We start from the raw sequence: 14,036 nt of genomic DNA on the forward strand, positions 1-14,036 counted from the left end.
CGGCGTGTCTCTGTGGTCAGCTGGTGCTGGTTTTCCACTCCAGCTGGGGTCCCTCCCTCGGAGGAGCAGAACTCGCCTCGAGACCCTCCCCACTTCGCCCTGCTTCAGTCGGGCAGGCTTTCGGCGGAGCTGCTCAGTCGCCGGGCCAGCCTCCTGCCGCGCCCCGCCTCTCCAGGTCCTCACCGTTTCCAGGTGCGGAGGGCGGGGGGTGGGGGGGGGGGTGGGGGGGGTGCCGCAGCCCCGCGCCTTCCCCGGGGTGTGTCTGAGACTGGCTCTGGAAGTCTCTCTAGTCTCTAGATTCCGGGGCGGCCAGGGCGGCGACTGGCGAGCTCTCCGGAAGCCTAGTGGCCAGGACTAGAAAGGAGGCCGTGCGGCCGCTGGGGTGCGCTGCATGCCAAGCCGGCTCCGGAGGAGCGCGCAAAGGTGACGGTGGATGTGTTCGCTGAGCGTCCCTCTCTAGGCAAGGAAAGGTCACGCTGTGGAGACCCAGCCCAAACCCAGAGAGCTGTAGCTGGGGAAATTTTCGCCCGAAAATGAGAGGTGCTGGTAGCCCGCGCTCTTTTCCCCGGGCCTGGGAGAACAATGACTGTCCTGCCTCACTTTCCGCCAGATCAGCGCGTGGGTCTGGGAGGAGCTGGGACCCACCTCCCACGAAGCCCTGACGGCGCAACGGCTCAGGGCGCCCCAGCCAAGGGACCACATCTGGGGTGACGAGATCTGGGACGTGAGTCACCAAAATAGATTTAACAGTCCTGGTGGGTAACTTCTAACAGAGCCATTCCTGTGATTAACATTAATAACCATAGTAAGTATAAATTAACTGCCTTCACAAGAAAGGCTTAATTTGCATTAAGCCCCCTTTCCTAACTGGAAAAAGATAAAGGTAAATTGAGATACAATAATCACCATGGTTTGTGTATGAAATCACAAATCTCCATACAAGTAGGTTAACTTGATCTACGGGGCAGTCCCCAGGTACCGTGCAGAGCAGCCAGTTAGCCCAGTTTTTAATTCTTCATTTATATTGAACTGGAGTTAAAGTACACATACCACGAAAAATGTATCCGTTTAAAAGGACTCAGCATTCCTACCCTGTTTTGTCGTTATCCTCATCATGCTTTGATAGGGCTTCCCTTGTGGCTCAGCTGGTAAAAAAAAAAAAAAAAAAAAAAAAAAAAAAAACTGCCTGTAACTGCGGCTGGGTTCGATCCCTGGGTTGGGGTGTTCCCCCGGAGACGGGAGAGGCTACCCACTCCAGTGTTCTGGCCTGGAGAATTCCCTGGACTGTATAGTCTGCTGCTGCTGCTAAGTCGCTTCAGTCGTGTCCGACTCTGTGCGACCCCAGAGACGGCTCCGCCGTTCCTGGGATTCTCTAGGCAAGAACGCTGGAGTGGGTCGCCATTTCCTTCTCCAATGCATGCAAGTGAAAAGTGAACGTGAAGTCGCTCAGTCGTGTCCCACTCTTCGCGACCCCATGGACTGCAGTCTACCAGGCTCCTCCGCCCATGGGATTTTTCCAGGCAAGAGTACTGGAGCGGGTTGCCTTTGCCTTCTCCGCTGTATAGTCTACGGGGCTGCAAAGAGTCAGACAGGACTGAGCGACTTTCACTTCACTTCTATCATGCTTCACAAAAAAGAATTGGGAGTCTTCCCTTGCTTTATTCTCATCCCCATCTCCCTGCGGTTTTAATATGGTATTTTGCAATGACCTAATTTTTTTGGCAGAATTAAACTGGAGCTGTGTGTTTCACAACGTGTGAACGACACCATTAGCAGTGATATACCAAAAGTGATTTAGCTGACATACTTTTAACAAACTCCTTTCCAAATATTCTTGGCAAGAATGTAAGACATTACTCACTACATAGAAACACGTAATTAAACAGATAATATGAGAACTTTAAGAAATGTCTTCCAGTCCCCCAGTGCAATGGTTTATACTTCCTTCATTAAATGATTGTCCTTTTGTCATTTCCGTTTCTTTGAAACTTCACTGCTGTATGCCAGTAGCCACAAACCAGTAAAAAGCAAGCAAAGGAGTATGAACTAATACATGATAAGTTATATCAGATTTTAAAATGAGGATGATCTTCTAATTTCTTACTATGATAGTGATTATAGCGCTCATGACCTAAAGACCATCTCCTCAGTGCTCAATTTTTCTCTGTGGAAGGTCATGCATTTCTCCTCTCAGGAGGGCAATTATATTTTAAAATTCTACTTCCAACTAAGGATGGAGTGAATTTTTGGCTTAAAATGCTTGCTTTGGTTGGCTACCATGATTAAATAAACAGGCATTATCCAAATGTCCCTTTTCTCTCCCAACCTGAAAGGGTTAAATTATCAGAAACCAGGAAGGCGTCTAAAAAAAATTGTGCAAGAAAAACAATCCCTGGACTCTCCCATCAGTGAGTCTCAATTCTGTGTGGTATAGATGTTGGGTGGGGGTTACTGTGAAGGGATGGGATGAGGCATTTCAAACTGTTCTAGTCTCGAGAAAACTCAGAACAGTACCTCTTGTAACTTTAAAGTACTTAAAGTTAAGAATATTTTGAATTGGCCTCACCCTGGCATCTTGTTCTCTGGCTTCTTTTATTCTTTATCCCAGTTTCCTCCATTTTTTTTTTTTTTAACATACATTCTTTCTAACTTATTGATATGGATTGCTCTAAGCATATCAAATCTTGTTTTAGAATAAGTTGAAGGATGAGTAAATAATAAACATTACGAGGAAATAACTTGGAAGGTGAGGTAAATGCTACTTAAAACAACAACAACAAAAAATGCAATGACCTAACAGACAAGCCCTCCAACCTGTTATATTCTCATTGTACTAGGAAAAAACTCAAATCTCTAACATGGCTTACAAGGTTCTGTATGACTTTTACTCATTTCTGTTGCTAAAGGTTTTGTTCATACAACTAGAAAAAACAAATAAAACCGTGGATGATCAAATTCCTTTTCCAAAAGAGAACACAGATTATGAAAGTCATGACATCTTTCCTGCCTTGTTTTTTTTTTTTTTTTCAAATACTACATAGTATCTTCTTTTTTCTTACAGCAAACATATATTCTAAGCTTGAGAAAATTGAGTCAATATATTAGCACATATAATAGGATCTAGGTCCCTCATTGTTGAAGGGGAAGCCTAGAAGGTACATTGTGATGTTGAAATGGAATTGGAGGTTAAAAATTAAATGTGTGTGTGTGTGTGTGTGTGTGTGTGTGTGCATGATGTGGGGAAATCCCACATGACAAGGAAATGCAGGCAGCTTTTAAGAGCTGTGGGCAGCCTGCAGCTGATAGCCTACAAGGAGCTCCAGCCACCAAGAAAATTAATTTTTTGGTATTATAACTGTAAGATTAAGAACTAAAGTGAGCTCAAAAGCAGATATTTCCCCAGTCACGCCTCAAATGAGACCACAACCACAATTCCAGCCAATAAACTGATTGCACCCTTATGAGATGCTAAGCAGTAGACATCTTCATAACCAACATCTTAATAACACTGAGTCCTATATCTATTAATGTATGTATTTATCCATTTACTTCAATCTTTTAAAATTTCTCCCAGCAGTGTCTTGAAGTTTTTAGTGTACATGTCTTACATGTATTTTGTTAAACTTATTTCAATATATATCCCACTGTCACTGAGAAATACTAGAAGCAATGATATTCATGTGTCAGAGTACACTTAGTCCTAGATTTTGGCTTAAAAATATGTTTCTTCACTTTAAAAGAAACCAAGAGTCTCTGTAGAAGATTCCAGGTCTGTGACAGGGAAAGCGCAAAATATACCTGGAAAATATTGTTTTGACAGAATGTAAGAAAGACTTAAACATAATGCCAGCATATCAGAACAGAGGACTTCCAAAGTCTAATACAAGTCTGAAACAATTAGAATATCAAAATACGTATTGATATATATTGACATATACTGATAGTAACAAATTTTAAACCATTGACTAAAATAAGAAACTGTGATTCCATACTGATATAAATAAATAACTAGATAAGCAAATAAACAGAAGAGAAAGGAATGTTCCTTACACTAGAATGTCAACAAAATGAATATAAAAGGAATCATGTAATTACAAAATCATTGAAAATAAGTTGTTAGTCACTCAGCCACCTCCGACTCTTTGCGACCCCATGGACTAGAGCCCACCAGGCTCCTCTGTCCATAGAATTCTCCAGGCAAGAATACTGGAGTGGGTAGCCATTCCCTTCTCCAGGCGATCTTCTTGACCTAGGCATTGAACCTGGGTTTTCTGTATAGCAGACGGATTCTTTTACTGTCTGAGCCACTAGGGAAGCCCAGAAAAATCACTAATGGTCATTAGAATTAACTGATGAGAGTGTGATGATGGGTGGGATATTTACATAGCTTGAAGTATCACCTGGCAGGTTTCTTATTAGTTACCATGGGCAAATAGTATCTTTACAACAAAGAGACTCTAACCAAGTGATTCATTATCACTTCAGATCAGATCAGATCAGATCAGTCGCTCAGTCGTGTCCGACTCTTTGCGACCCCATGAATCGCATCACGCCAGGCCTCCCTGTCCCTCACCAACTCCTGGAGTTCACCCAGACTCACGTCCATCGAGTCAGTGATGCCATCCAGCCATCTCATCCTCTGTCGTCCCCTTCTCCTCCTGTCCCCAATCCCTCCCAGCATCAGAGTCTTTTCCAATGAGTCAACTCTTTGCATGAGGTGGCCAAAGTACTGGAGTTTCAGCTTGAGCATCATTCCTTCCAAAGAAATCCCAGGGCTGATCTCCTTCAGAATGGCTTGGTTGGGTCTCCTTGCAGTCCAAGGGACTCTCAAGAGTCTTCTCCAACACCACAGTTCAAAAGCATCAATTCTTCGGCACTCAGCCTTCTTCATAGTCCAACTCTCACATCCGTACATGACCACAGGAAAAACCATAGCCTTGACTAGACGGACCTTTGTTGGCAAAGTAATGTCTCTGCTTTTATTGGGACAAACCAATAGTATACACATTTAATAGAACATACTGAGGAGGATACAACATTATATTTATGTCATTACTGTCAAAATTGTGAATCTAATCATGAGGATGAGATTGATTGATTTCCATACAAACATACCTAGATTGAGGGACATTCTGCAAAATAACTCGCCTGCATGCTTCAAAGATTTTAAGGTCAAGAAAGGTAAAGACTGAGCTGTAGTTATCCATTGCTATGGAATGATATTACCACAATATTAGTGGCTTAAAGCAACACACATTCATTATCTCTGTTTCTGTGAATTAGGAGTCTAGGTTGGTTGAGCTGGGCACTCTGCTCAGGGGTGTCTCACAAGGGAATCAAGGTGCTGGCCAGATCTACAGTCTCATCTGAGGCTCAACTGGAGAAGGATCCTCTTCTAAGATTACTCAGACTGTTGGCAGAATTAACTTTCTTGGGATTACAGAACTGAGAAATTCTTTCTCTTGCTGGATGCTGGCTGAAACTTTTACAGGTCACTGGCTGAAGGCCCCTCTCTGGTTCTCAAAGCCACTTTCAGTGCCTTGCCACGTGGAGCTTTCCAACGTGGCCACTTGTTTCCTCAGAACCAGCAAGGGAGACAGCCTCCAACAAGAAGGGCAGTTTTTTAATAATGTCATCCAAACTGTCACAGACGCATCATCACATGCATACCTTTGCCATATTGTTTGTTGGAAGTGTGGGCAAAAGAACACGTTGCCTGCCGTTTCAGTAAACAGCGAATGTTGCCTGCCATCAAGCCTTCAGCCACTGCAGCTGTCCCAACCGTGTGCCCAGAGGGGAATATAGGACGGAGACACACAGGATACTAGTCTAGATAGTTAAGATGCATATCTAAAAGGACTAATTTCTATGACCCCAGACTCTAGCATCTTCCCATACACAGAAAAGCACTAAAATCATTCATTTCAGATGGCTGTGTGTGTGTATGATTAGCAGTAATATTTTGATGTTTGACAACATGGTTTTTGTTTTGTTTTTCAGCAAAGACTCTTTCATGCTCTGGCTCCTCCCTTATCTCCTTGGAATAGTCCCTCAGAGCTATTTGAGAGGATGCGTCCTAGGCTACGGGCTTCTGTAGTGGCTCTGATGGTAAAGAATCTGCCTGCAAAGCAGAAGACAGGTTCGATCCTTGGGTCAGGAAGATCCCTTGGAGAAGGGAATGACAACCCACTCCAGCATTCTTGCCTGGAGAATTCCAGGAACAGAGGAGCCTGGTGGACTACAGTCCATGGGGTCATAAAGAGTTGGGGACAACTGAGTGACTAACATTTTCACTTTTCATCCTAGCTATAGTCCTTAGTAAGGCCAATGAATAAAATATAATTCTCAACTTTTAGGTTGTACTTTTTTTTTTTTAGTAGAAAGAAACAAATTAAGGTTTTGCCCTTGACCATACCAGGGTGTAAATAGAGGATGAAGGGATCATGGAGGCTACCTCAAGAATCCACCTAGAATAATATTGTAGAATAAGGTATAGTGATTGGGACATAACATGTGTTCAGTAGCTATTTGTTGGGTCAATTTAAACAGAAATGTGGGCTTTTTAAAGAGTATTTGGCAGTTGTTTTTGTTCAGTCATTAAGTCTTTGTGACTGTGGACTGCAGCACACCAGGCTCTTCTGTCCTCCACTCTCTCCCAGACTTTGTTCAAATTCCTGTCCATTGCGTCAGTGATGCTATCTAATCATCTCATCCTCTGCTGCCCCCTTCTCCTTTTGCCTTCAGTCTTTCCCAGCATCAGGGTCTTTTCCAAGGAGTCAGCTTTTTGCATCAGGTTGCCAAAGTATTGGAGCTTCAGCTTCAGCGTCAGTACTTCCATTGAAGATTCAGGACTGATTTCCTTTAGGATTGATTTCCTTGGTTTGATTGGTTTGATTTCCTTGCAGTCCATAGGACTCTCAAGAGTCTTCTCCAGCACCACAATTCCAATGCATCAATTCTTTGGCACTCAGCCTTCTTTATGGTCCAACTCTCACATCTGTGCATGACTACTGGAAAAAACAGTTTTGACTATACGGACCTTTGTCAGCAAAGTGATGTCTCTGCTTTGTAAAATGTTGTCTAGGTTTGTCATAGCTTTCCTTCCAAGGAGCAAGTGTCTTTTAATTTCACGGCTGCAGTCACTATCCACATTGATTTTGGAGCCCAATAAAATAAAATCTGTCATTGCTTCCACTTTTCCCCTTTTGTTTCCCCCTTTTATGAAGTGATGGAACTGGATTCCATGGTCTTAGTTTTTTGAATGTTGAGTTTTAAGGCAGCTTTTTCACTCTCCTCTTTCACCATTGTCAAGAGGCTCTTTAGTTCCTCTTCACTTTCTGTCATAAGGGTGGTATCATCTGCATATCTGAAGCTGTTGATACTTCTCCCAGCCATCTTGATTCCAGCTTGTGATTCATCAAGCCTGGCAGTTGGATGATGCTTATTTAACTGCATATAAGTTAAATAAGCAGGGTGACAATATACAGTCTTGTCATACTCGTTTCCTAATTTTGAACCAGTCCATGTCTGGTTCCAACTGTTGCTTCTTCACCTGCATACAAGTTTCTCAGGAGGCAGGTAAGGTGGTCTGGTATTCCCATCTCTTTAGGAATTTTCCACAGTTTTCTGTGATCCACACAGTCAAAGGCTTTGGTGTAGTCATTGAAGCAGAAATACATGTTTTTCCTGGAATTCCCTTGGTTTCTCCATGATGCAATGAATGTTGAGAATTTTATCTCTGGTTCCTCGGCCTTTTCTAAATCCATCTTGTACATTTTGAGATTCTCGATTCATGTACTGCTGAAGCCTAGCTTGAAGGATTTTGAGTATAAGCTTGCTAGCATGTGAGATGAGTGTAATTATATGGTAGTTTGAACATTCTTTGGCATTGCCCTTCTTTTGGAATGGAGAGGCGTTCCATTGGGATTGGAATGAAAACTTATTTTTTCCAGTCCTGTGGCCACTGCTGAGTCTTCAAATGTGTTGAGATATTGAATGCCACACTTAACAGCATCATCTTTTAGAACTTTGAAGTGAAGTGAAGTCTCTCAGTCATGTCCGACACTTGGCGACCCCATGGACCGTAGCCTACCATGCTCCTCCGTCCATGGGAGTTTCCAGGCAAGACTACTGGAGTGTGTTGCCATTTCCTTCTCCAGAGGATCTTCCCAACCCAGAATTGGGAAGATTTAAAATTTTAAATAGCTTTAAATTTTCACTCAACTTTGATACTGCCTATGGCAGTACTTTTGCTTATTGGATATATGTAAATATGTCAGCAACTGATCTTTGGGAAAGGTTTATTTCTTTTAGTGGTCTGTGGAAGTCTTATCACTCGTCACAAGATCATCCTTTATTTTTAGCAGCACTAGGCTCATGTGATCTAGCAGTTCTCTACAGAGAGCATTGGAGTACATATTTCAAGGTGTCACATGGTAGGGATCAGCTTAATATTTTAACTGCATAAATTTAAATCAAACCATAATTATGAATTTCAAAGACAGAACCAACCTATGAATAATAAGACCGTGTTATGGTGCAGTGCAATGATTTCAATCAGTACACAGCATTTTCCCTCCAAATCAAACATAGGGTTTTTTACCTAAGTCTCTTGAAGCAGCCAAGAATTCTATTTGATATATAAAGGCTGATCTGTGTGAAGAGACATTACACAGTGCATGGCGAGCAGCTGTTCTTCCCATCAAGGAAGGTCACAATGAAAGGAAATGGACTTACATTCAAACAGGAGAGATTCTGGACAGATACTAGACACACGTTCCTGACAAAGGGATGCAGCACAGATGGATTCAGGATGAAAAACAACTGTGGAATTTCCCCCTAGCAACTTTTACAAATGAGGTGGACAACCATCTGTTGGTAACGCTTTGAAGTCCTGTCTCAGGGCAGATCAACCTCAGGAACTCCTGAGGCTTCGCACTACCCTTTCACCTGCATCTGCAGAAGATATTAAACAGAAGAACGGTGGTGTTTTAATTGATCAGTATAATAGGCACCATTCACAGAAACATGAAATAACCTAAAACACCTATACCCAGAACAAATGCTCCTTTCATCCTTTCATCTATGCTCCTTTCATCCACTTTCCTGTTAAAGAAAAGATTTCATTCTCTAGAGAAAATATCTTGTGCTAGTCAGAATGGCTAAAAATAAAATAATTAGTTTAAAAAGAAATAGCAAGGAGTGAAACACTTTTAAAAGTCAACTGCATCTGGGTGTGACACACTTAACTAAAAACCAGTTTAAAAGTAGGTCATTTAAAAATAGACTCTTTAAAGGTTAAAGGAACAAAAATGTGTATGTTTAAATGTAAATCAAGAGATATAGTTTTGTTGATCTTGATTCCAGCCTAGAGAATCATTTGTCTTTTCTTTGTAAGTTACAGACTAAAATTTGTTTTAGGTGATGCTCAGTCTCATTTAAAACATCTCAGATGACTGCATAGACATCATTATGAAACCTGCTGCTGCTGCTAAGTCACTTCGGTCGTGTCCGACTCTGTGCGACCCCATAGACGGCAGCCCACCAGGCTCCCCCGTCCCTGGCATTCTCCAGGCAAGAACACTGGAGTGGGTTGCCATTTCCTTCTCCAATTTTGAAGCCTGCCTTTTTCCAAATACGTAAGGAAAGTGTGATATAATTATAATGCCACAGAAAAAAAAAAAAAAAAAAAAGAACCTCATGACCAGAGATAATTTTCATCTCTTAAGAGTAGCTTTTGGATAACTTGTTTGACTCAACTCTGAAAACAAAAGTCAACATTTTATAATTTAATAAAATCAGCTAAAACTCAAAAAAGACCCAAAGTATTAGGGACACTTATGCAAAATTCTTCATTCAATTTTGCTACATGCCTTGAAAATAATACATGTTTTAAATAAACAAAGGCTGTATGGAGATGAAGCCAGAAGTTCATTCTTTTCACAGTGACTCAATTTTCCCATTCACTTCTTATAGGGAAATGAACAATATGTTGAAAGTAGGTAATGTACAACATTCTAGTCTGGAAGTTCCAGGATAAAATTCCAGCTATGCTTACATAAAATGTTGTCTTTAAATAATGGCACTTCCAAGAACAGTAATCAATAAATCAGTTGAAAGAAGGAACTGCTCTATGGAACAGGCCCTGCCTGATTCCTTCAGTTCATTTGTTTTCATTCTTCTCCGTCAGTGGAATCACTGAGGTGGTGCATATATTGGAAGTATTGTGCAATACTAGTCTGAGAACGTGAAAAAACATTTCTATAATGTCTTAAAACTCTAGAATTGATCAATGTAAGTTATTGTCTCTTTGCCATAGTTACCTTGGAAAGCCTTATGTTTTTATAAACTGTGTTGCCATTGCTTGAAACATTTTGGGAAATTTCTCTTTGAATTGCTTTCAGAGTCTGCATTTGACTTTTTGCATCTCTTCAGTAGTGACAATATTTTGGTTTGTAGATTTCATGCTGAGAGTGATTTTTTTTTGGGGGGGTATATTTTAAAGAGCCCAAAGTTACTTCACCTATGGTCCGTTGGGAAATATGAGGGTTTTTTTTTTTTTTTTTTTGTAAAATGGTTACAAGGTTATGAGACTGATTTTTATAGTCTAGATTAGAAGTGTTGGAGAAGACTCTTGAGAGTCCCTTGGACTGCAAGGAGATCCAACCAGGCCATCTGAAGGAGATCAGCCCTGGGATTTCTTTGGAAGGAATGATGCTCAAGCTGAAACTCCAGTACTTTGGCCACCTCATGCAAAGAGTTGACTCATTGGAAAAGACTCTGATGCTGGGAGGGATTGGGGGCAAGAGGAGGAGGGGACGACAGAGGATGAGATGGCTGGATGGCATCACTGACTCAATGGATGTGAGTCTCCCTGAACTCCGGGAGTTGGTGATGGACAGACAGGGAGGTCTGGCGTGCTGCAATTCATGGGGTCGCAAAGAGTAGGACACAACTGAGCAACTGATCTGATCTGATTATCCTGTTTGTCAGCTATGTGACTGCCCAACACCTCAGTTCCTTTATTTGTAACAAGAGTAACAATGGTTCACATAGACTTGTTCTATTAAGTGATATAATAAATACACCATAGTAGTCAGAGTGCCCAGCACACAGTTAAACAGTTCTCACCTAGAGAATAACTCCATGAAGGGATTTCTAGACCTCTCCTTTCTATTAAACTCTCAACCCATCAATTCAGATCCAGCACATCCTTCAAAACTGACTCCAAATCCATTCTCTGAAGTCACCTTTTTTGTGTAAATAATTCATTTGTAATTTTCTCTTTTTCCAAGCAGTCATGGAGTCCTCAAGACTGATCTTTCATCATGACTCTTAAATCTTTTTCTCCAACCCACTTCCTGTCTTCAATCCTTGAAGCCATGCCTTCTCCATGCTACAGGAAGAGTGATCTTTCTGAAGTGTTAGCCTGATGGAGTCACTTCCCTCTTAAAACATGTCAGTGTCTCCCCATTATCCTCTGGTAGAGGATAATCTTCTCAGTAGGACATAGAAAGCTATTTGTGATCTGAAGTTGGTTTACTGCAGAAACTCAATGCCTCATTTCTTTAAATGTAGCATATTCTCATGTTCCTAGGATTTTGCATGAGGCTGAAATTTGTTCTCTTTTGCTTCTGGCTAATTCCTACTATTTCCTCTGGATTTATTTTAGACATTTAGTGCTCCAGGAAGCTCAACACTCTCAGGCCCTCTAAGGGCCCCACTTCCCACACAAGGTTTATTTATGTATACCTCATAAGTAATCTCATAACACCTGCTCAGCCATTGCACTGTATTTTTACCCTTTATTTGAAATTTATTTACAGGTACTGTGTCTTAGTCATACCAATCTTAGTTGCACCCTCCAGGACCCTGTGTTCATATTTGTATCCCTAGGAACATCATGTGCTCAGTTGTTCAGTTGTGTCTGACTCTTTGCGACCCCATGAACTGTAGCCAGGCTCCTCTGTTCATGGGATTATCCTGGAAGAACACTGGAGTGGGTTGCCATTTCCTCCTCCAGGGAACATAATAGGGCTCAGTAATCATTTATAGAATGAATGAATGAATGAATAATGTTTCTGACGTCTTATTTACTGTTCTTGTGACTCATTAACAATTTTTATTGCTATTAAGATTTTATAAAAACTTTCAAATGTTTGCTCTCACACCTGCCTTCTCTGCCTTGGAAAAATCCAAATAGTTGCATTGAATCTACCTCAACCTCTCACTTAATGTGGATCTTTAAGGATCTTCTTAAAGGATCATCTCAGAAGGGTCTTCTGAGTAAGCAAATAAGACACACAATCAGAGCTGCCAAACAGAGCTGTGACTTTCTTGAGGCGTTTGTCTACTCTGGACATTATATTCTATATTTACTACTTTTTTTTTTTTTTTTTTAATTCCTGATGTCTGTAAGCTTCATAAGGTTGAGTTTGCTTCGTTCACCACTGGGTCATCAGGTCCCACAATACTATCTGGCACATACTGGGTCTTTAATTTTAAGTAAAGTATTGAATACCAGATTACAAGATCCTTGAGAACAGTAAATTGTGTATGTTCCACATCATAACCTAAAATGTCATATAGTATGTGATTGATAGATATATGTTCATGTATTTTTTTGTTGTAGTTGATGATAAAAAATAACAGGGTGCCTCTTGAGGCAGACAGTACCTGTATGTATCCTTTGAGGGGGAAAATTAAAAATTAAGTGAGCACTTCCAACCTGTGAGAAAGAGGGCAGACAGTTTCTTTGAATCAGATCTGCTAAAAATCGCATGGAGTATTGCCTGTAGTTATGTACAAGTGGTATAGGAAGGTTTCCCCTAAAGGGGGAACCTGGGACCCCTTGAGCAAAGAAAGATTCCTAGGATGGAGTTAGATTAATTTGCATAAGGAACTTGGAACTTCTGAAAGAGATGAACTAAAATGTATATCTGAATCACCTGAGATTTAGCCCTGGGAGGCAGCCAGGGGTGGCGGGGGTTGGTGGAGACTGTGGCAAGCTGAGTCAGGATGTCCCTGATCTAGGTACAGAGGCAGAGAAGAGCACTGGGCTCCTCCTGAGGAAAATTCATCTGCCGAAAGGGCAGAGGTGGTTTCACCTCAAAGTTACGGAAGCATACCGCATCGTTCACTTACAGGACACCTTCTGAGTCTGAGTGAGTCCTAGCAATGTGGTCACATTGTTGCAACTACTTAACTGCTGACATTGAGCGAATGACTGTTTCCACCCAACATTTCCTCCTCAGACTCTTCAGTAAGATCACTGGAGTGACTGAAGGCATTTGGGGGATTCAGCTAAGAGGAAGTTGAGTTAGGAATACATTTAGTCTGGTTTAAGGGGGATATCTTTATGTGGTTCAAAGTCAGTTCATTTTTTAAACAATTAATTTGTATTGGAGTATAGTTAGTTGAGCAAACTCTGGGAAATAGTGAAGGACAGGGAAGTCTGGCGTGTTGCAGCCCACGGCAGGGTCGCAAGGAGTTGGACATGACTGAGCAACTAAACAACAGCAACAAAGAGCTGCTTTACAATATTGTGTTAGTCTCTGCTGTACGGCAGAGTGAGTCAGCTATTTGTATACATATATCCCCTCTTTTGGGGATTTCCTTCCCATCTAGGTCACCACCGAGTACTGAGTCGAGTTCCCTGTGCTATACAGTAGGTCCTCATTCATTATTTATCTGTTTTATACATAGTAGTGTGATATGGCGATCCCAGCTCATCCCACCCTCTCACCCCCCAAGCCTGGTGTCCATACATTTGTTCTCTACATCTGTGTCTCTATTTCTGCTTTGCGAATAAGTTCTTCTGTATCATCTTTCTAGATTCTACATATAATCGATATTATGTTTGTTTTTCTTTTTCTGTCCTTTCCTTTTTATTGTTGAGTTTTTGCTAGCTGCCCTGATGTAGGAATGACTTATAAGAATATCCCTACCACCCATTCTTCAGAATCACCTAATCCCAGGACAAGAAAGGTCAGACATCCTGTCAAGATATGAATGTGCCTATGTCACCTGTCACTAGA

Source organism: Bubalus kerabau, unplaced genomic scaffold (assembly GCF_029407905.1).
Source record: "Bubalus kerabau isolate K-KA32 ecotype Philippines breed swamp buffalo unplaced genomic scaffold, PCC_UOA_SB_1v2 scaffold_50, whole genome shotgun sequence".
Taxonomy (NCBI): Eukaryota; Metazoa; Chordata; class Mammalia; order Artiodactyla; family Bovidae; genus Bubalus; species Bubalus kerabau.